Source organism: Saimiri boliviensis, chromosome 17 (assembly GCF_048565385.1).
Source record: "Saimiri boliviensis isolate mSaiBol1 chromosome 17, mSaiBol1.pri, whole genome shotgun sequence".
In the NCBI taxonomy this organism is placed as follows: domain Eukaryota; kingdom Metazoa; phylum Chordata; class Mammalia; order Primates; family Cebidae; genus Saimiri; species Saimiri boliviensis.
In genome coordinates, this window is record NC_133465.1 from 41782390 (window position 1) to 41804447 (window position 22058).

At 40.1% G+C, this 22058-nt stretch overlaps 1 protein-coding gene across 5 annotated transcripts in view; it reads left to right on the forward strand.

The window, feature by feature from the left end:
- The window catches only part of SPOP (speckle type BTB/POZ protein), an 82645-nt gene that overhangs the window by 20395 nt on the left and 40192 nt on the right, over positions 1–22058 (forward strand). The window contains exon 1 of one of the 5 annotated variants that reach the window (XM_003931254.4): positions 724–7198. The exons of 2 other annotated variants lie outside the window; for them this stretch is intronic. The gene's annotated coding sequence lies outside the window, so the exon portion shown is untranslated. Of the gene's footprint in view, positions 1–723; positions 7199–7220; positions 7615–14473; positions 15684–22058 lie in introns of those variants that run through there. 2 more of the 5 variants (XM_039476027.2, XM_074388633.1) reach the window with 2 other exon arrangements.

Sequence of the window (22058 nt, forward strand, 5' to 3'; positions counted from 1 at the left end):
TTTTTAGTAGAGACGGGGTTTCACCATGTTGACCGGGATGGTCTTGATCTCTTGACCTTGTGATCCACCCGCCTCAGCCTCCCAAAGTGCTGGGATTACAGGCTTGAGCCACTGTGCCCGGCCTTTTCTGAGCATCTTATTGTGCATTTCTCTAAATGTGTGTGTATATTGATATTTATATCTTTACAGAAAATTGATTGTGTGTTTTTAGAATGGCTTTAAAAATTCAGCATATTGTAGACCTCTTTTATGCCAGTAAAAAAATAATTTCTTAAACTACATAGAATTCTCTTGTATGGATGCATCGTATTTTATTTGGCCAATTTCCCAATAATGAACTTTTTTCCTCCAGTTTTTCCTCATACATTTTGTTGTGACGGCTGGGCGCGGTGGCTCACGCCTGTAATCCTAGCACTTTGGGAGGCCAAGGCAGGCAGATCACGAGGTCAGGAGATCAAGAGCATCCTGGCCAACACAGTAAAGCCCCGTCTCTACTAAAAATACAGAAAACTATCTGGGCATGATGGCACGCTCTGCAGTCCCAGCTCCTTGGGAGGTTGAGGCAGAAGAATCACTTGAACCCGGGAGGTAGTGGTTGCAGTGAGCCGAGATCGCGCCAGCCAGTGACAGAGTGAGACTACAAAAAAAAAAATTAATTTTTTTTTTTTTTTTTTTGCTGTGATGAATATCCTTGTACATAAATCTTTTTTTTTTTTTTTTTTTTTTTTTTGATTCTTGCTGTGTCACCAGGCTGGAGTGCAGTGGCGTGTGATCTGCGCTCACCACAACCTCCACCTCCTGGGTTCAAGTGATTCTCCTCTCTCAGCCTCCTGGGTAGCTGGGACTACAGGTGTGCGCCACCACACCTGGCTAATTTTTGTATTTTTAGTAGAGACATGGTTTCACGGTGTTGGCCAGGATGGTCTTGATCTCTTCTTGTGATCTGCCTGCCGTGGCCTCCCAAAGTGCTGGGATACAGGCATGAGACACTGTGCCCAGCCCCTTGTATGTAAATCTTTATACATCAATCAGATTGATTCCTTAAGATTTATTCCTGGAGTAGAATTGCTATACAATATTAGATTTGTCCTAATTATTCCTTAAATATTCTTATAATTGAAAAAATATGTAAACAGCATTAAAGGACATTTTGATAAAGGGAAAAAAAATAACTTTTTTTTTTTTTTGAGGCAGAGTTTTTTGCTCTTGTTGCCCAGGCTGGAGTGCAATGGTGCAATCTCAGTTTACCGCAACCTCTGCCTACCAGGTTTAAGTGGCTCTCCTGCCTCAGCGTCCTGAGTAGCTGGGATTACAGGCATGTGCCACCACGCCTGGCTAATTTTGTATTTTTAGTAGAGACGGGTTTCACCATTTTGGTCAGGCTGGTCTCGAACTCCTGACCTCAGGTGATCCGCCATCCTCGGCCTCCCAAAGTTCTGGGATTACAGGCATGAGCCACAGTGACCGGCCAACTTTAATCTTACAGCAACTATTTTCTTCTTTCCATCTGAGGAGTTGTTTTTGAAGTACCAATTCCTAGGTCTTCCTAGACCTACGAAACAGAATTTTGGAGTAGGGAAAAACATACAGAGAGTTAAAACTCTTGGCATTCTACGTTAATTGGCAGCTAATGGGTTCTTAGTAACATTTGTTAACTGCCAAGAAAGTGACAATAGGAATTTAGAGTATACTGGGGCTGCTAGGAAATGCTTCAGGACAAGGTAGGACTTGACTTGAACCTGGAAGGTTAGTATTCAGATAGGAGGCAGGAGAACATTTCTAGCTTTCTGGGTGGTATGAATAAATTTGAGAAAGGCATATGGTTGTATATATGAGCTGACAAACAGGCTAGTGTCAACTAATTGGAGAGGAGGGTTTGTGTTGTAGTGTAGTGAAGAGGTTTTTATGGGAGTTATGTCCCAGAGGACTGATTTTATTTTTAGCACATCTCTTTTTTTTTTTAAATTGTATTTTTAGGTTTTGGGGTACATGTGAAGAACATGCAAGATTGTTGCATAGGTACACACATGGCAGCGTGATTTGCTGCCTTCCTCCCCTTCACCTATAAGTGGCATTTCTCCCCATGCTATCTCTCCCCAACTCCTTATCCCCCTCTGTCCCTCCCGTCTGTCCCCACAACAGACCCCGGTGTGTGATGTTCCCCTCCCTGTGTCCATGTGTTCTCATTGTTCAACACCTGCCTGTGAGTGAGAACATGCGATGTTTGATTTTCTGTTCTTGTGTCAGTTTGCTGAGAATGATGGTTTCCAGGTTCATCCATGTCCCTACAAAGGACACGAACTCATCGTTTTTGATGGCTGCATAATATTCCATGGTGTATATGTGCCACATTTTCCCTGTCCAGTCTGTCATCGATGGACATTTGGGTTGGTTCCAGGTCTTTGCTATTGTAAACAGTGCTGCAGTGAACATTCGTGTGCATGTGTCCTTATAGTAGAACGATTTATAATCCTTTGGATGTATACCCAGTAATGGGATTGCTGGGTCAAATGGAATTTCTATTTCTAGGTCCTTGAGGAATCGTCACACTGTCTTCCACAATGGTTGAACTAACTTACACTCCTGCCAACAGTGTAAAAGTGTTCCTATTTCTCCACATCCTCTCCAGCATCTGTTGTCTCCAGATTTTTTAATGATCGCCATTCTAACTGGCGTAAGACGGTATCTCAGTGTAGTTTTGATTTGCATTTTGCTAATGACCAGTGATGATGAGCATTTCTTCATATGTTTGTTGGCCTCATGTATGTCTTCTTTTGTAAAGTGTCTGTTCATATCCTTCACCCACTTTTGAATGGGCTTGTTTGTTTCTTGTAAATCTGTTTTAGTTCTTTGTAAATTCTGGATATCAGCCCTTTGTCAGATGGGTAGACTGCAAAAATTTTTTCCCATTCTGTTGGTTGCTGATTCACTCTAATGACTGTTTCTTTTGCCATGAAGAAAGAAGTTTGATTAGGTCCCATTTGTCTATTTTGGCTTTTGTTGCCAATGCTTTTAGTGTTTTGGTCATGAAGTCCTTGCCTGTGCCTATGTCCTGAATGGTTTTGCCTAGGTTTTCTTCAAGGGTTTTTATGGTGTTAGGTCTTATGTTTAAGTCTTTAATCCATCTGGAGTTAATTTTAGTGTAAGATGTCAGGAAGGGGTCCAGTTTCTGCTTTCTGCACATGGCTAGCCGGTTTTCCCAATACCATTTATTAAACAGGGAATCCTTTCCCCATTGCTTGTTTTTGTCAGGTTTGTCAAAGATCGGATGGTTGTAGATATGTTGTGTTGCCTCCAAGGCCTCTGTTCTGTTCTATTGGTCTATATCTCTGTTTTGGTACCAGTACCATGCTGTTTTGATACCAGTACCATGCTGTTTTGATTACTGTAGCCTTCTAGTATAGTTTGAAGTCTAGTAGTGTGATGCCAGACTTGTATAGTATGCAAGTTGTATAGTATGCAAGTGTAATATAAAGCAGCTATCTAGATGTGGTCTAAGTTTAAGCAAACTGGATACACTGACATGTCTTTTTACAAGAAATACAGGAGAAAGTAGGTTTTTTGTTTTGTTTTGTTTTGTTTTTTGAGACTGAGTCTCATTCTGTCACCCAGGCTGGAGTGCAATGGCACAATCTTGGCTTACTGCAACCTCTGCCTCCCGGGTTAAAGCAATTCTCCTGCTTCAGCTTCCTGAGTAGCTTAGATTACAGGTGCCTGCCACCATTCCCAGCCAGTTTTTGTATTTTTAGTAGAGATGGGGTTTCATCATGCTGGCCAGGCTGGTCTTGAACTCCCCACCTCAGGTGATCCGCCTGCCTGTACCTCCGAAAGTGCTGTGATTACAGGCTTGAGCCACTGTGCCTGGCCAAGAGAAAGGTTCTTTATTTATATGTGAATTATTTAAATAATGATCTTGTTAATATTTATTTTACTCAATAGTTTGACAAACATGTTGCAACTTTTGTAGATCTCAGATTCTTGTATAATATCAGAGAGCTTAGACATAGTGATGTCTGAAGTCCTTTCTGACACAGATTATCACATAACTTTTAAGAATATCTGGCCGGACATGGTGGCTTACACCTGTAATCACAACACTTTGCAAGGCTGAGGTCAGGAGTTTGAGACCAGCCTGGCCAACATGGCAAAAACCCATCTCTAGTAAAAAATATAAAAATTAGCCAGGCATAGTGGAGTGTGCCTGTAATTCCAGCTATTCAGGTGGCTGAGAGAGGATAATCTCTTGAACCTGGGAGGTGGAGGTTGCAGTAAGCTGAGATTACACCATTGCACTCCAGCCTGGGTGACAAGAGTGAAACTCTATCTCAAAAAAAAAAAATACCAAAAAAAAACCAAAAAAAACAAGCCGGGCGCGGTGGCTCATGCCTGTAATTCCAACACTTTGGGAGGCCGAGGCGGGCGGATCACGAGCTCAGGAGATTGAGACCATCCTGGTTAAGATGGCAAAACCCCCGTCTCTACTAAAAATACAAAAAATTAGCCAGGCGTGATGGCCCGCGCCTGTACTCCCAGCTACTCAAGATGCTGAGGCAGGAGAATCACTTGAACCCAGGAGGCAGAAGTTGCAGTGAGCTAAGGCTGTGCTACTGCACTCCAGTCTGGACGACAGAGTGAGACTCTGTCTCAAAAAAAAAAAAAAAAAAAAAGAATACCTTGACTTTATGAAATAACTTGGCCTATACTCAGGCTGGTACCCACTTGTATCTCCCCAGGCACAAAAATATATCCCAGTATCTGTGGAAGCAAAAATCCTCAATTGGACTATTCTTTAATGGCCTCCTAGGTCTAGATTGATTCACTTTTGGAAATTCATTTCTCATCTTTTGTTTCTGTTTTTTTTTTTTTTTTTTTTTGAGACAGAGTCTCACTCTGTCGCCCAGGCTGGAATGCAATGGTGCGGTCTTGGCTCACTGCAACCTCTGCCTACTGGGTTCAAGCCATTTTCCTGCTTCAGCCTCCTGAGTAGCTGGGATTATAGGTGCCCACCACCACTCCCGGCTAATTTTTGTATTTTTAGTAGAGATGGGGTTTCACCGCATTGACCAGGCTGGTCTCGAACTCCTGACCATGTGATCTGCCCGCCTCGGCCTTCCAAAGTGCTGGGATTACAGGCATGAGCCACTGTACCCAGCCTCATCTTTTATTTCTAAATGACATTTAGAAATTTTCATTTGAAATATATTTTATGGCTAAGACTGAGCTGCTAGAAGATGCTGTGAGATCAAGAGGAATTACTATATAATAATCAGTTTTCAATTATCCTTATTTATCTCATGCTGATTTCCTATTTTATCTTGAATTTACTCCCATGATGTCTTTTAATCTATGTCCAGGCTACGTAAATAATTACTATTAGTTCAGCTAAGATAGAATTTTAGATGTAAATCTATAGGAAAAATTACATAATGCATTCCAAAGTAAAATATTAAAGGATTTTTTTTTAATACCTGTTTTGGAATATTTATATCACTTTTTACATCCGTTAGTGTGGATAATTGAGAACTGACTAGTACTTTTTAAAATTCAGAGACTTTCTTTTTAAAGTATATAGTCATGGTCAGAAGTTATCAGGGACATACTAAGTATCTCCTTCCTAGCATCACATTCCTTTCCCTAAATTATACAACTTTTGACTAAAATATTGCATTTTAGGGAGAACCATGGTAAGGCACCATAAGGTGACTGGCTCTTCTGACAGGCCTTCTCAGGATGCTATGAACTGGGTGGGGTCTTGAAGATTCAGGATTCATTCCTCAGTTTTGCTAGTAAACTCAGTTTCTTCATTGTTACCAGAGTTAATTGGTCTTGGGAAAAGTAGTTAACTACACTCACTAATAGTTGACAAAATAAATCAGAATGCCATTTTATTTTATTTTTGAGACAGAGTCTTGCTGTGTCATCCAGGTTAGAGTACAGTGATGCGATCTTGGCTCACTGCAACCCCCACCTCCTAGGTTCAGGCGATTCTCCTGCCTCAGCCTCCTGAGTAGCTAGGACTACAAGCATGTACCACCAAGCCCAGCTAATTTTTTTTTTTTTTTTGTATTTTTAGTAGAGACAGGATTTCATCATGTTGGTCAGGCCGGTCTCGAACTCCAGACCTTAAATGATACGCCTGCCTTGGTCTCCCAGAGTGCTGGGATTACAGGACTGAGCCACTGTTCCCGGGCTGTGAAAGTCAAAGTTTTTAGACTTGCCATACCTATAGAAGTGATTGGGTTAATTCTGAATCTCAAGAATGTTGGACAGCAATTTAAAAACTACTTACTTTTGGAAGTTAATTGTATGGCCAGGCGCAGTGGCTCACGCCTGTAATCCTAGCACTTTGAGAAGCTGAGGCGGGTGGATTGCCTGAGCTCAGGAGTTGGAGACCAGCCTGGGCAACATGGTGAAATCTCGTCTCTATTAAAGATACAAAAATTAGCTGGGCATGGTGGCGTGTGCCTGTAGTCCCATTTACTTGGGAGGCTGAGGCAGGAGAATTGCTTGACCCAGGAGGCAGAGGTTGCAGTGAGCCGAGATTGTGCCACTGCACTCCAGCCTGGCGACAGAGACTCTGTCTCAAAAAAAAAAAAAAAAAGGTTATTTGTATTACCTGATTTGATTGGATAAACTTTTCTGACAGCTGTGGGTAGTAACCAATAAATATACACTTGGATATCTAGATTGTTGACAGCCAATTGTGAGCTATTATTTTCTTTTATGTCATAGTAGTTTGCTATGGCAACCCAAGCAAACATTGCTTTAGTTTGTTTTTGACAGTATGTGCAAGCTCAGTGTTAAATTGAATTGTCTTCGGATTTGATTTTGGGGTTAGTTTCATGTCATTTATTTTTTTTCTCCTTATTCCATTGCCACTTAATACCAATCTCAAGTCCAAGAAACAGATTGTTGTATATCTTGGAAACAGCAGATTGTATTGAGGGGTGTGATTACTTTTCTCAGTCTGAGGCCGGTTTGTTTAATTGTTGGTTGGAATATTTGTGACATTTTTGTTGTTGTTTTCTTTTGGTGTTGTTTAAAATTTTTATTTGAAAATAATTAACCTAAAATTTTTATTTACTAATCTGTGGAATTCAGTCTGATAAATGGGACGTTGACTCTGTTAAGCAGAATTTTCAAGCACCTAGAAGATTTTAATTTTTCTTCAGCTGCAACTCAAATCATATGCCTGCAGGTAAGGGTTTCTTTATTAGTGATAGAATTTGGGGACCTCCCACATAATTTTTTGATAATAGGCCAGGAGCCTTATAAAGAAGCTTTTTGTTTTGTTTTGTTTTGTTTTGTTTTGTTTTGTTTTGTTTTGAGACAGGGTTTCACTCTGTCACGCAGGCTGGAGCACAGTGGTGTGAATATGGTTTACTACCAACCTCTGCCTCCTGTGCTCAAGGGATCCTTCCACCCCAGTCTCCCAATTTGCTGGGACCACAGGCGGGGTGAGCCATCATGCTTGGCTAATTTTGGTGTTTTCTGTACAGATGGGGTTTTGCCATGTTGCCCAGATTGTCTTGAACTCCTGTGCTGAAGCGATCCTCCCACCTTGGCTTCCCAAAGTTTTGGAATTACGGCACGAACCACTGCACCCATTCCAAAGTAACTCTTATATTTGACTTTCCATCCCATTTAATTCAGCTCATCCTCCCTTTTCCAGTTTATGCCCTGTTGGATACCTGGAACTATTTGCTCTTAGCCCAGTGTCTGCTGTTGAGCCCTATCAATAAACTGTAGTGTAGTCAGAGCAAATACTAGAAGACCACCTTCATTTTGAAAGAGGTATTTCTGGTCCTCAGCATAATACCAGCTGGTTTTATGTGTAAGTGTATGTAAGGCTGGCTTTGACTCTGAGTGCTTCCCATCACTGCTTAAAATAGTGAGGCCTGTGTTTTAGTGACTCCTGATAGTAGAAGAAACTGGGGCCAGGTTTTGTTGTTTTTATTGTTGTATTTAGTTATTTAAGAGATGGGGTTTTCCTATGTTATCCAGGCTGGACTTGATCCCCTGAGCTCAAGGAATTCCCCCTGCCTCAGTCTCTCTTATAGCTGGGCTCAGTAGGGGGCAGTTTTCTTAAGAGATTTAGTGTTGGGTGTAGTTGGTTTACTTGGGTGAGAAGAGGAAAGAATGTGTTGGGAATAGTCTCATATGAATGTTCATAAATTGTATTTTCCTACTTATAAAATTAGAGGGAGCTTTGGTTGAAAACAAATGTACCACTTCAGATATACTAAGTTTCTCTGATTCTAAAATAGGCAGTTTTTTTGCATTTCAATTGTTTTTTTCTTTTCCTCCTCAAAATTGATAGCATGTTACAATCAAAGATATAATAAATATTTATAATAGCAAGTTACAGGAAAGGAAAATGGGAACTTCGCACACACTTATTTTGATTTTAGGAACTCATATATTCTTCCTCACCACAGACATACACACCCACTCCTAGAGTTGCCTGGTGTTTACACAGTCCTTTGCAAATACTTTCTGTTAAAACTAAGCTGATACTCAATACTGTGTGCTTGTTGTCCCATCTATTAGTAAGGCTGAGGCTGGAGGATCCCTTGAGCCCAGGAATTCAAGTCCAGCCTGGGCAACATAGGAATACCTTGTCTTTCTCTTTTTTAAAGATACCTCTCACTGTGTTGCACAGGCTCGAGTGGCTATTCACAGACACAATCATAGCAACCTACAGCCTCGAACTCCTAGCCTCAAGTGATCCTCCTACCTCAGCCTCCCTAGTAGCAGGAACTACAGGCATGTGCCACCATATGCAGCTACTGTCTCTGTTTTTTTTTCTTTTTTTTTTTTTTTGAGACAGAGTCTCTGTAGCCCAAGCTGGAGTGCAGTGGCATGATCTTGGCTCACTACAATCTCCGCCTCCAGAGCTCAAGGGATTTTGGTGCCTCAGTCTCCTGAGTAGCTGAGACTGCAGGCACGCACCACCACACCCGCCTAATTTTTTATATTTTAGTAGAGATGGGGTTTCACCATGTTGCCCAGGGTGGTCTGGAGCTCCTGAGCTTAGCCAATCTTCCTACCTTGGCCTCCCAAAGTGCTACTGTCTCTTTAAAAAGAATAAAGAAAAGAAAAAAGAAACTAATATGATTTCCAAAGTGGATGCCATGAATTTAATAGTTACTTATTCAGTGTCTACTACATTCCAGACATTGTAAGAGTTACTCAGCGAAACATGTAGTCGCATGTGGTGGTAGCATACCTGTAGTCTCAGCTCCCAGGGAGGTCAGGGTAGGAGGATCACTTGAGTCCCTGAGTTTGAAACCAGCCTGGGCAACATAGCAAGTCACTGTCACTAGTGAAAAACAATTCAAAAAATACCCTAAGAACATGTTTATCACCTCTGGAGTCCTGCACTGTCCTATTTCATTAGGGGATAATAATGGCTGCATTAATAGGTATCCTTTGTCAGTGACAAAGACAAGGAACTAGATTCACTTTTCACTTCGCTGATAACCATTTCTGGGTGAAAGAGGCCAGATTATATGTGGAGGAATTCAGTTGTACATTTAAATTGACATCCTGATCTAAGAATTAGGCCTTCTTGGGATTCTTAGGATTTGCCATACAAGTTGCTCACCTACTCTTCTTGAATAGAAGAAACTTTTTTTCTATCTGTATCTTCTTTCAGAAGCTCTGCAAGGAAGCACCAACACTTAAATCTTGTAAACAAAGTACCACATATCATACCCATTATATATTTATATGTAATATATATTATATTTATATTATTTTATATTTATAAAAGACATTTCTGACTTTTTCTTTTTTTGGTCTAAATCTCACTGGCTCTCAAAAGGTTTTTTATTTTTTTTTCAGTGCCAACAAGCCTGATCAAAAGGTTTTTTTGTACCTACTCTTCTATGACTATCTCTGACCATGCTGAATATATTAAAGAGGGTAGATGCTCAAGTGGGAGTCACATTGGAAGTACATGTTGATATATTTTGGAGGGTAATTTGACAATATCAGAATAAACAGCAAGCAGACTATCGGGCATACTTGCGCTTATGTTTAGATACACTTATTTGCTACATTGTTTGCAGTAGCAAAAACCTGGAAACCAGCAGGGTACGGTGGAATTCTTTGCAACCATTAGAAAGAATAAGGTGTGTCTACAGGGAATACACACACACACACACACATGTGTGTGTATATACATATATATATATATACATACATACAAGCTAGTAGATGCTGGTCGTATTCATTTTTTGTTGTTATTGTTTTTGAGGATACAAAAAAATCCCTCTCTAAAGGCTTAGAGAGGGATTTGGAATTTAGAAGGAAACTTAATTTTCAATTGTAGCTTCCTGTAACTTTTGAATTATTTAGGTTATGTGTTTCATCTTTAAAATGCATATATGGCCGGGCGCTGTGGCTCACACCTGTAATCCCAGCACTTTGGGAGGCCGAGGCGGGTGGATCATGAGGTCAAGAGGTCGAGACCATCCTGGTCAACATGGTGAAACCCCGTCTCTACTGAAAATACAAAAAGTTAGCTGGGCATGGTGGCACGTGCCTATAATCCCAGCTACTCAGGAGGCTGAGGCAGGAGAATTGCCTGAACCCAGGAGGCGGAGGTTGCGGTGAGCTGAGATCGCGCCATTGCACTCCAGCCTGGGTGACAAGAGCAAAACTCCGCCTCAAAGAAAAAAAAGCATATATGAAGAAAGGCAGACACAATTTTACCAGTGTTTCTAAAGGGGCATAGAACTTTAGCACTGAAGGGACCTTAGAGATTCTTATACAGTCACCTTCCGTTAAAGATGAGGAAATTCAGATTTAGGAAAGTATCTGTAAGCCTGCACTAGAATTCAGGCCCTGAGGATAGCAGTAGGTTATGAATATATTGACTTTTCTTATTCTAACAGTTTACTTAACTGATGTTTGTTTCTCATTGTGAAGGATTGATTTTTGGAAGACCCAATAAAATGTTGACCTTTTTAAGACAGTTCTCAAAGCAACTACCTCTGGCAATAATGATAAAGTGGTAGTGCTAACTCTTCCCCATGTTTTGTAACTTTGAGGGGCCCAATCCCTTATAAATATATTTATAAGTTCCTGAAATATTATTTGAAGTGAATTTGAGTCTAGAGGCCAGAGTTCCTTCCTGATTTGAATTCCTAGATGTTTAAAATTGGTTTTACTGTGTTTTTGTTCATTCAGTATATAGGGGTGAAAGAGTCGGGATATAATCTTGGTGACTTCTAAATGCCTTGGCATTTAAAGGAAAAATTTACTGTAAGAGATGGTAGGAAATTGTCTAAAGGAGGAAATGTTATGTATTCCTAAAGGAGAAACTTTTTAGTTTTTGAAAATATGAGTTATTCTTTAAAATTTAGTCTTTTCCTGGCTCTTCAAGGCCAGAAATACTTTCTCCTTATTCAAACCACACAAAGAAATTGGTAATGGTGAGATTGGCAGTTCAGCATGGGACTGGACATTCAAACTACATTCAATGAATATTTTTTATGGTTAATTGACTTTAGTAAGGCTCAAGCAATAGAAACACATTTACTATTGTTAAGATCAGTTGTTAGATTTAAGATTAAAATCTATCTGTACTAGTGACTCTACTACAGGCTGAGCATCCCTTATCCAAAATGCTTGGGACTAGAAGTGTTTCAGATTTTTTATTCTTTTTTCCAGTTTTGAAATATTTATACCCCAATCCAAATATTCAAAGCCGAAATGCTCTAATGAACATTTACTTTGAGCATATCTGTGCTCAAGAAGTTTTGGATTTTGGGGCATTTCAGATTTTCAGATTAGGGATGATCAACCTATAGTAGTATATGTGGGGAAAACTTATTCCAATTTTTTTTTTGGGGAGGGGGCGGTCACTGTTGCCCAGGCTGGAGTGCAGTGGCACAATCTCAGCTCATTACAACCTTTACCTCTTGGGTTCAAGTGATTTTCATGCCTTAGCCTCCCGAGTAGCTGGGATTACAGGCGTGTATCAGCACGCCTGGCTAATTTTTGTATTTTTAGTGGAACTGGGGTTTCACCATGTTGGCCAGGCTGATCTGGAACTCCTGACTTCAAGTGATCCTCCCGCTATAGCCTCCCAAAGTGTTGGGATTACAGGCATGAGCCACTGTGCGGAGCCTATTCTTCCAAAATTTTGATGATTCATAGGCCTCTCACAAAATGGGTACTCTATATATTTAATAACAATTTGACTAAATGATAGGAAGAATCTTTGCTTTATAAGAAAGAGGAAATAAAGGTAGTCTTTTTATTCAGGAAATAAAGATACCTTTCACATCTTAAGAATCAGAGTCAAATTAAGTCTATGCTGTTTTAATCAGTAAAGGTTTGGTTGAATCGAAAATAAAAAAGATTACAGGAGCCAAGAAACATAGAGTTGCAAATTTATCTTTGTAACTCTATATCCTTAGGAGGAATCCACTTTGATTTTGTTGTGAATATAGACTGAGCATTGGAATTGAGTAGCTTGACAGTTGACTTAATTTGAACAGTCACTGAAAAGCTAGGTTGAGGGAAGTCAATTTTGTGTGTGTTTTCTGGTTTTTTGAGACAGAGCTTCGCTAGTGTTGCCTAGGTTGGAGTGCAATGGTGAGATCTGGGCTCGCTGCAACCTCTGCCTCCTGGGTTCAAGTGATTCTCCTGCCTTAGCTGGGATTACAGGCATGAACCACCACACCCAGCTAATTTTTTTTTTTTTTTTTTTTTTTTTTTTTTTAAGTAGAGATGGGTTTTCTCATGTTGATCAGGCTGGTTTCAGACTCCTAACCTCAGGTGATCCACCAGCCTCCATCTCCCAAAGTGCTGGGATTACAGCCACCGTGCCCAGCCAAGAGCTTGAATTTTAAGTGTGGTTGAGTGAAGGAGGATATCTGGATTTACATTTTAAAGCTCACTGTGTTGGCCAGGTGTGGTGGTTTTTACGCCTATAATCCCAGCATTTTGGGAGGCCAAGGTGGGCAGATCACGAGGTCAGGAGAAACTCAGTCTCTACTAAAAATACTAAAAATTAGCTGGGTGTGATGGTACATGCCTGTAGTCCCAGCTACTTGGGAGGCAGAGGCAGGAGAATTGCTTGAACTGGGGAGGCGGAGGTTGCAGTGAGTAGCGATCATGCCACTGTACTCCAGCCTGGGTGACAGAGGGAGACTCCGTCTCAAAAAAGAAGAAAAAAAAACCAAGCTACTATGTGGAGAATACATAAATTGGGCTACAGAGGAAGCTGGGAGATCAATTAGAAACCAGTAACCATTCAGGTGAGAAAAGTCTGGCTTGGACAGAAATGGATAAATGTGGGATCCATTGAACAGAACAGCTGACAGGATTTGCTGATAAAGAGGATTGGAAAAGATAGGATTTTTTTAGCTTAAGCAGTTGAGTTGAAGAGATACCAGTTAGTATTTTAGTCATGTTAGACACCTGAAATGAATATAATTAAAGAATGGTAGAAATTGTGCTTTTTAATTATGTAAGTTTGTGGCAAAGGAGAAAAGGATAGCTGTGGAGAAAGACCCTGGTTTTTTGAAAACTTAGACTAGAAAAATTACTCTGACATGTTAGAACGGTTGGTACTTTATTTGAAAAAAATGAATGATAATTAGGTGCTAAAGCATGAAAAGTCATTCTAAAATAATTGCAACATAGGGGGGCCAGGCGCAGTGGCTCACGTCTGTAATCCCAGCACTTTTGGAGGCTGAGGCACATGAATCACTTGAGGTCAGGAGTTTGAGAGCAACCTGACCAACAAGATGGAACCTCATCTCTATTAAAAATACAGAAATTAGCCGGGTGTGGTGGCGCACACCTGTAATCCCAGCTACTCTGGAGGCTGAAGCAGGAGAATCACTTGAACCTGGGAGGCAGAGGTTGCAGTGAGCCGAGATTGCAACACTGCACCCCAGCTTGGGCGACAGAGACTCCATCTCTAACTCAAGAAATTAAAAAAAAATTAAAATAAAAAAATACAACATAAGATTTGTTCCTAGGATCCAGTCATGGAAGTAGGCATGAACCCATTAATGATGTGCTAAGGTCTCCATTAAGTTGCTGAGGTGCTCCAAATTCATTAGAACAAAAGAACATACTTTATTTATTTATTTATTTATTTATTTATTTATTTATTTATTTATTTTTGAGACAGAGTCTTGCTCTGTCACCAGGCTGGAGTGCAGTGGTACAATCTTAGCTCACTGCAACCTCCGCCTCCTGGGTTCAAGAGCTTCTTCTGCCTCAGCCTCCTGAGTAGCTGGAACCACAGGCGTGTGCCACCACGCCCAGCTAATTTTTTTGTATTTTTAGTAGAGATGGGATTTCACCATGTTGGCCAGGATGGTCTCTATCTCTTGACCTCATGATTCTCCCACCTCTGCCTCCCAAAGTGTGAGATTACAGGCGTGAGGCACCACGCCTGGCCTCTTTTTTTTTTTTTTTTTTTTTTTTTTGAGATGGTATCTCACTCTGTAGCTCAAACTGGAGTACAGTGGTGCAATCTTGGCTCACTGCAACCTCCACTTCCTGGGCTCAAGTGATTCTCCTGCCTCAGCCTCCTGAGTAGCTGGGACTGCAGGCATATATCACCATGCCTGGCTAATTTTTTTTTTTTTTTTGTCTGTGTATTTTTTAATAGAGACAGGGTTTCACCATGTTGCCCAAGGTGGTCTGGAAATCCTGAGCTCAGATGATAGTGCCCGCCAAGGCCTCCCAAAGTGCTGGGATTACAGATATGAGCCACCTCGCCCGGCCAAAAGACCATACTTTTCTTTCATACGGAGTTGCCACTTGAAAATGAAATTGGAACCGAAAGCTAGGGAATATGCTTATCTTTCTCAGCTGTTTTTCCTGTTCTACATGTTGAATAAAAGACCATACCTGCTCTAAGAGTCACCCCAAAGGAATTCCAAAGTGTTAGTTTAGGAGTTAAAAGACTCTTCTGAACTCAAGCCCATTAATGGCCATGTGACCACAGCAAATCGGAACTCTGAGCTTCTGTTCCCTTATTTGTAAAATACTTGTTCTGTGTGCCTCACAGAGCTGTTGAAAATCCCAAATAAGATCATAAATGTCAGAGTACTTTGAAGACTGTGAAACATTGAATACTGCTTATGAGGGAGGTTATATAGCTTAAAGCATTTAACTGAGAAGGACCTTGGAAATCCTTTTAAAAGAGGATGGGGGTAGAAATACAGTGTTTATTTCTCTCCTCTCTCTCTCTTTTTTTTTGACAGAGTCTCACTCTGTTGCCCAGGCTGAAGTGTGGTGGTGTGCTCTCTGCTCACTGTGGCCTCTGCCTCCCAGGTTCAGTCAGTTCTCATGTCTCAGCCTCCCAAGTAGCTGGGATTACAGGCCTGCACCATTATGCCAGGATAATTTTTGTATTTTTAGTGGAAATGAGTTTTCACCATGTTGGCCATGCTGGTCTGGAACTCCTGACCTCAAGTGATCTGCCTGCCTTGGCCTCTCAGAGTATTGGGATTAAAGGGATGAGCCAATGCCCCCAGCCTAGGTTGTTCCTCTGCTATGAATCTTGAGGTTATGGTTTCCAGTAGACTATAGTGCTCAACTATAGTGGCCTATTCTAAGTGGCCTTATAATTCCTAACCAAAGTGACTTGTGAAACAAAGGACCCTGGATAAATTTAAATGCTATAAAGATGATAAAATGTACAGGTAAGTTTAATTTTGCTCTCTTATTTGGTAATTAGAGCTTTATTCCTAGCCATAATACAGAAAGGAATGGCAGCAAAATATGGTCAGTACTTTTTATGTGAGTTTTTTTGACTTTTGGGCTGTGGAGTGGAAGCATCTTTTTCTTTAAGAAGTGAAAAATATAAACATGCCAGAGCTTCCTAGCAGTTAAAAGCAGTTGTTGGCCAGTGAGAGAATGGAAGGAAAAAAAACAAGCAAACAAACAAACAACTGGTTAGAGATGGGAAACGTACAGGAAGAAGGAGGAAAAACATTTGAAAGAAGGGAAAAAAGAGTTAAGTCAATTCAAGAAGGCAAAAGAGTCTCAAGTGTTCTTTTTATAATCTGTCTTTGAGTTTCAGGTACTAAAATGTGAGATATTAAAAGAGAGGTTGGTTCTTAGAGGAATAAATAAAATTAAGGCAAAATAATAAGGATTTATGGTCTCTATGAAGATGTGTTGTATTACTATGAACATTATTTTTATTTAAGATGTGTTTTCTTACTGACGTATATGAAGTCAGTCTCTTTCTCTGCTTAAGGAACCCCAGTGCTGTATAATGCTATAGGAAAAATATTTACCAACACAGGATTTTCATGAGAAAGATGATCTGGACTGAATTCATTGGTTCTTTTTGGTTTGATTTAGGCTCTTTTAGTATCTATTTAAAATACTGTTCTGAGTTTTTTTCTTTAGCTTTTTTTCCCTCTATATCACAAGTTGTTAAGCAATCTTTAGCTTTTCTAATTTACCATTTATGCTGAATTCATCAATTTGAAAAGCTTTTAAAAAAGCCAAACAGACTGTGACACTGTCAGCTAAAGTTTTCTTTATTTACACACTCAGTTCTGTTTTCAACCTTCACTCCCAGAGACAGCCTGTGAATTGAGTGTGTATCCTTCTAGTGCAATGTAGATGTATATGTATGTGTGTGTGTATGAAAATGTATTGCTTTATGTGTTTAATTTTTAGACAATAAATTATATATATATGTGTGGGTATATGTGTGTATATGTATATATATTTATATATAGATTCTACAGCACTCTTGTTTTCTAAAATCTGTACATGTTGGTAGATTCAGATCTAGGTCTCCCATTTTAGCTCTTGTTTTTATTATACAGTATGAATATTTCACAGTTTTATTATACTGTATGAATATTTCACAGTTCCTTTGATGGATATTTAAATTGGTTTCCTTTTGTTCCTCATTACGTTCTAGACAACTGGTGAACAACCTTGTACGTATCTTTTCTGGTCTTTGCCCTCATCATCTTCTTCTTCTACCTTCTCTTCTTTTGTTTCAATGGTTTGCTTTTGTCCTAAACCGTCTTATTATTCGAGTTCTCCCACTGGGTCCAACACTTTAGTATTTATAGTCATTATTTGAGGGAGAGAGAGCGATAAGGAAGACCTTCCATACTTTGAATAAGGGTCCTTTTTTATGAGAAAACAAGAGGCTGTGAAATTTTCTTTCCACATAGAGTCTTTTTGGAATCTGATAAATTTTGCAACTTCGAATTTTATTTAAATATAATTAATTTTTTTTTTTTTTTTTTTTTTTTTTTTTTTGAGACGGAGTTTCGCTCTTGTTACCCAGGCTGGAGTGCAATGGCGCGATCACGGCTCACCGCAACCTCCGCCTCCTGGGCTCAGGCAATTCTCCTGCCTCAGCCTCCTAAGTAGCTGGGATTACACGCACACGCCACCATGCCCAGCTAATTTTTTGTATTTTTAGTAGAGACGGGGTTTCACCATGTTGACCAGGATGGTCTCAATCTCTCGACCTCGTGATCCACCCGCCTCGGCCTCCCAAAGTGCTGGGATTACAGGCTTGAGCCACCGCGCCTGGCCTATAATTAATTTTTTTAGAGACGGGGTCTCATTTTGTTGCCTAGGCTGGTCTTGAACTCCTGAGCTCAAGTGATCCTCCTGCCTTGGCCTCCCAAAGTGCTGCGATTACAAGGTGTGAGCCCCTACGCCTGGCTAGCTTTTCATTTTAATATTTTGCATTTCTATTGTCTCAAGTTATTAACTTATTTTTTTTTAAATAAGCTTCAGTAACTGCTCACCTTTTATTCCTCTTATAAGGTTTCTTTTACTACTTTTTAACTCCTAGAATATTTTCTTCCTGCTGAGTGTGGGACTGTTCTCCAATCCAGTTTATGCACTTCTTATATTACTTTATGAGTTCAGTGTGATCCAGACATAGCTGATATTTATAGAAGGATTTCTTGAAGCATTCTTAGCCAAAGGAAGCGTTTAAAAAATATGTCTTCACATTGATAATTGATTAGAATTATTACATTTAAATTTTGTTCGAAGACCTTATGTTTCAATTACCAGTGGTTTTCATTTATAATTTTTTTCTGGAGTCTAATCCACTGTGCTTTATTCATTATTGTGAGGTGGAGTATATTTTTAATTTTTATGCTCCCTATTTTTTTCACCCTTTAAACCTGGCTCCTATTCAGAGCTTTGAGCACTTGGAATCCTGAAGTGTTACAAATGAAAACTGTTACTCTTCTCTAATAACACACTCTGCCTGCTGCAAGTGTTTGAGTAGGACTTCCTTTCTTAACAAGTACTTTGGGCAGCCACCTGTCTCATGCATATATCAACTATCTTTAAGAATTTGAGAATTTATGTGCTGAGTATTTTTTTTAAGACAACGAATAAGACCTTCAAATAGAAATCAGAGTAATAAATAGAACTAGAATATTAGATATCTGCGTGTTTTCTCTCAGATCTGTTCTTGTCTTAGGGTTTGGTTCAGGTGGGTAATAAGTATTGTGGTTGGAAAGTAACCTTTGGATCTAGGCTTACACCAGCCTTAACATAGATGATGTATTCCTTCCAAACTACAAGCACTGTATGTATACTCTGGAGTATCTGTCATGTCACCCGGTAGTAGGCACTTCCATTTAGTGAATTATCTTTCCTTTGTCACCAAGTTTGAATGGAATTGTTTACCTGCTCTTTGTCACATCGGTCCCATATTTTATGCTGCAGAGAAATGTTCCTATCTTAAATCTTTCTTTAGAAGAAAATTATGCTCTTATATGGAACACTAACACCATAGAGTTTGTGTTCCCTTCCACTCTGGAAACTGCTGTAAAACTTTTTTTAGTTCCTAAGTAAAAAATCATTATTTTTCTAACTGTGGTTACCCTCTTGGGATATTTCATCTGGATATGCAACAGAAGCCTTTAATGCTTTTGTTGGAGTCAAAATATAATATAAATAACTTTCTTTTTTTTTTTTTGAGACAGAGTCTCTCTGTCACCCAGTCTGGAATGCACTGGCATGATCTTGGCTCACTGCAACCTCTGTCTTCTTCCCAGGTTCAAGTGATTCTCCAGCCTCAGCCTCTTGAGTAGTAGCTGGGACTACAGGTGCCCGCCACCACGCCTGGCTAATTTTTGTAGTTTTTGGTAGAGATGGGGTTTTACAATATTGGCCAGGCCAGTCTTAGACTCCTGACCTCAGGTGATCCAACCACCTCAGCCTGCCAAAGTGTTCGGTTTACAGGCATGAGCCATTGCACCTGGCCAATATTACACATTTGTTAAAGGGAAAATACAGTTCTGTTTGTATCAACTTTTTAGAAGTCTTAACTCTGACTTATTAGTAAGTGCATAAACCTGAAACATGTTAGTAAAATGTTAATTTGACATATGGAGAGAGGAAACTGGTGTTTTTTGTTTGTTTGTTTTGTTTTGTTTTTTTTGAGACGGAGTTTCGCTCTTGTTACCCAGGCTGGAGTGCAATGGCGCGATCTCGGCTCACCGCAACCTCTGCCTCCTGGGTTCATGCAATTCTCCTGCCTCAGCCTCCTGAGTAGCTGGGACTACAGGCACGTGCCACCATGCCCAGCTAATTTTTTGTATTTTTTAGTAGAGACGTGGTTTCACCGTGTTGACCAGGATGGTCTTGATCTCTTGACCTCATGATCCACCCGCCTCTTGGGATGACAGGCGTGAGCCACCACGCCCGGCTGTTTTGTTTTTTTTTAACTATAGAGTTACTCTCTGATCTTTCAAGCACAGGAATCTAAAAGAAAACATTAATTCAGTCATTTATTAAATAAGTATTTGTGGCCTTCCATGTGCCAGACACTGTCTGGGTGCAGCAGCAAAACGACAAGAACCTGCCTTGGTAGAGCTTATTTTCCAGTTAGAGAAGACAGATTGTAAAAAGATACAGGATGGTAGACGACTTTATGTGCTATAGAAAAAAAATGATGAAACAAGAATAGGATTGTGGCTGTTAGGGGAGGGAATTGCTTTTTTTTTTTTTTTTTTTTTTTTGAGATGGAGTCTTGCTCTGTCATCTAGGCTGTAGTGCATTGGTGCAGTCTTGGCTCACTGCAGCGTCTGCCTCCCAGGTTCAAGCTAGTCTCTTGCCTTAGCCTCCTGAGTAGCTGGGACTACAGGTGTATGCCACCATGCTTAGCTGATTTTTTTTTTTTTTTTTTTTTTTTTTGAGACGGAGTTTCGCTCTTGTTACCCAGGCTGGAGTGCAATAGCGCGATCTTGGCTCACTGCAACCTCCGCCTCCTGGGTTCAGGCAATTCTCCTGCCTCAGCCTCCTGAGTAGCTGGGATTACAGGCACGCACCACCATGCCCAGTTGATTTTTTTGTATTTTTAGTAGAGACGGGGTTTCACCATGTTGACCAGGATGGTCTCGATCTCTTGACCTCGTGATCCGCCCGCCTCGGCCTCCCAAAGTGCTGGGATTACAGGCTTGAGCCACCACGCCCGGCGCTTAGCTGATTTTTGTGTTTTTAGTAGAGACGGGATTTCACCATGTTGGCCAGGCTGGTCTTGAACTCCTGACTTCAAGTGATCCACCCACCTCAGCCTCCTAAAGTGCTAGGATTACTGATGTGAGCCACCAGCCAATAATTCATTTTTAAGGGTGTCAGGGAAGACCTCACAGAGATGGTGACAAGGAAAGTCTTAGCAATGGTTAAGGAGTGTGCCCTGAGAACATCTAGGGGAAGACTTTTTCAGACAGAAAATGAAAGTACAAAGCCCCAAGGCAGGAATGGGCCTATTCGGAGAAACCACAACAAAGAAGGGCATTGTAGCTGGTACATCGTGAGGTCAGGAAAACTAATTGGAAATGAGGCCAGAGAGGTAATTGTGTCCAGATTGTGCAGGACCCTTTTGGCCATTGTAAGGCTTTCACTCAGAAGGAGTTGGAATTTTATTGGAGGTTCCATCAGAGGCCATGATTAAAGTAGTAAAACCAAAAAATACTTGTGTCTTGGCTTTGCTTTTTCAGATGATTTTGTCTCAAAATAACTTGAGGATTAACTAATGGTTCCTGGTGGTAGTCATACGTAGATTTAAACCTTTATGTCAGTACAGAAAATTTCCCTGAAATAGAGATCTTAGATATGGCATTTAAATTGAAATAAAGTAACAGAAAATCCTGCCTATAGATATTTATTCCTGGGTGGCCCTGCTTTATTACTGACTTCTAATCCTAAATTATATATATATTTTAAATGTATTATGTGCAAGATGTACTCACACTTACATATTATTGGAGGCTACGTAGAGATTACTCTGTTAGGTATTCTTTGAATGGGTTTTTTTTTTTTTTTTTTTTTTTGAGACAGTCTCACTGTCGTCCAGGCTGGAGTATAATGGCACCATCTTAGCTCACTGCAACCTCCACATCCCTGGTTCAAGCGATCCTCCCACCTCAGCCTCTGAAGTAGCTGGTATTACAGGTGTGTGCCACCACATCGGGCAAATTTTTTTTTTTTTTTTTTTTTTTGTATTTTTAGTAGAGATGGATTTTCACCGTGTTGGCCAGGCTGGTCTTGAACTCCTGATCTCAAATGATCCGCCCTCCTCAGCCTTTCACAGTGATGGGATTACAGGTGTGAGCCACCATGCCTGGGTTGAACATTTTTATTATGAAATACAACAGAAAAATGCACAAAACATTAATGTATAGTTTAAGGATTAATTACAAAAGGCAAATACTTATGCAACCACGAGTTAGACCTTAAAATGTATCATTGCCAGCACCTGGAAGAAACCTGCTGTGTCTCCCTTCTAGATCATAACCTATACCATTGCTCAGAAGTAACTACTGTTCTGACATGTGTGATAATCATATCCCTATTTTTCTTTATGGTTTTACTACCTAGGATTCATTCTAAACCAATATAATGTAGTTTTGTCTGTTTTTAAACTTTGTATAAATTGGAATAATACAATATGTGATTTTTATATTTTTATGTCATCTTTCAGGAAGAAGCTAATAATATATATGTTTATAACTTTCGTCCATATTGCTATATAGAACTGTAGCTTGATTTCATTGCCATGTAGC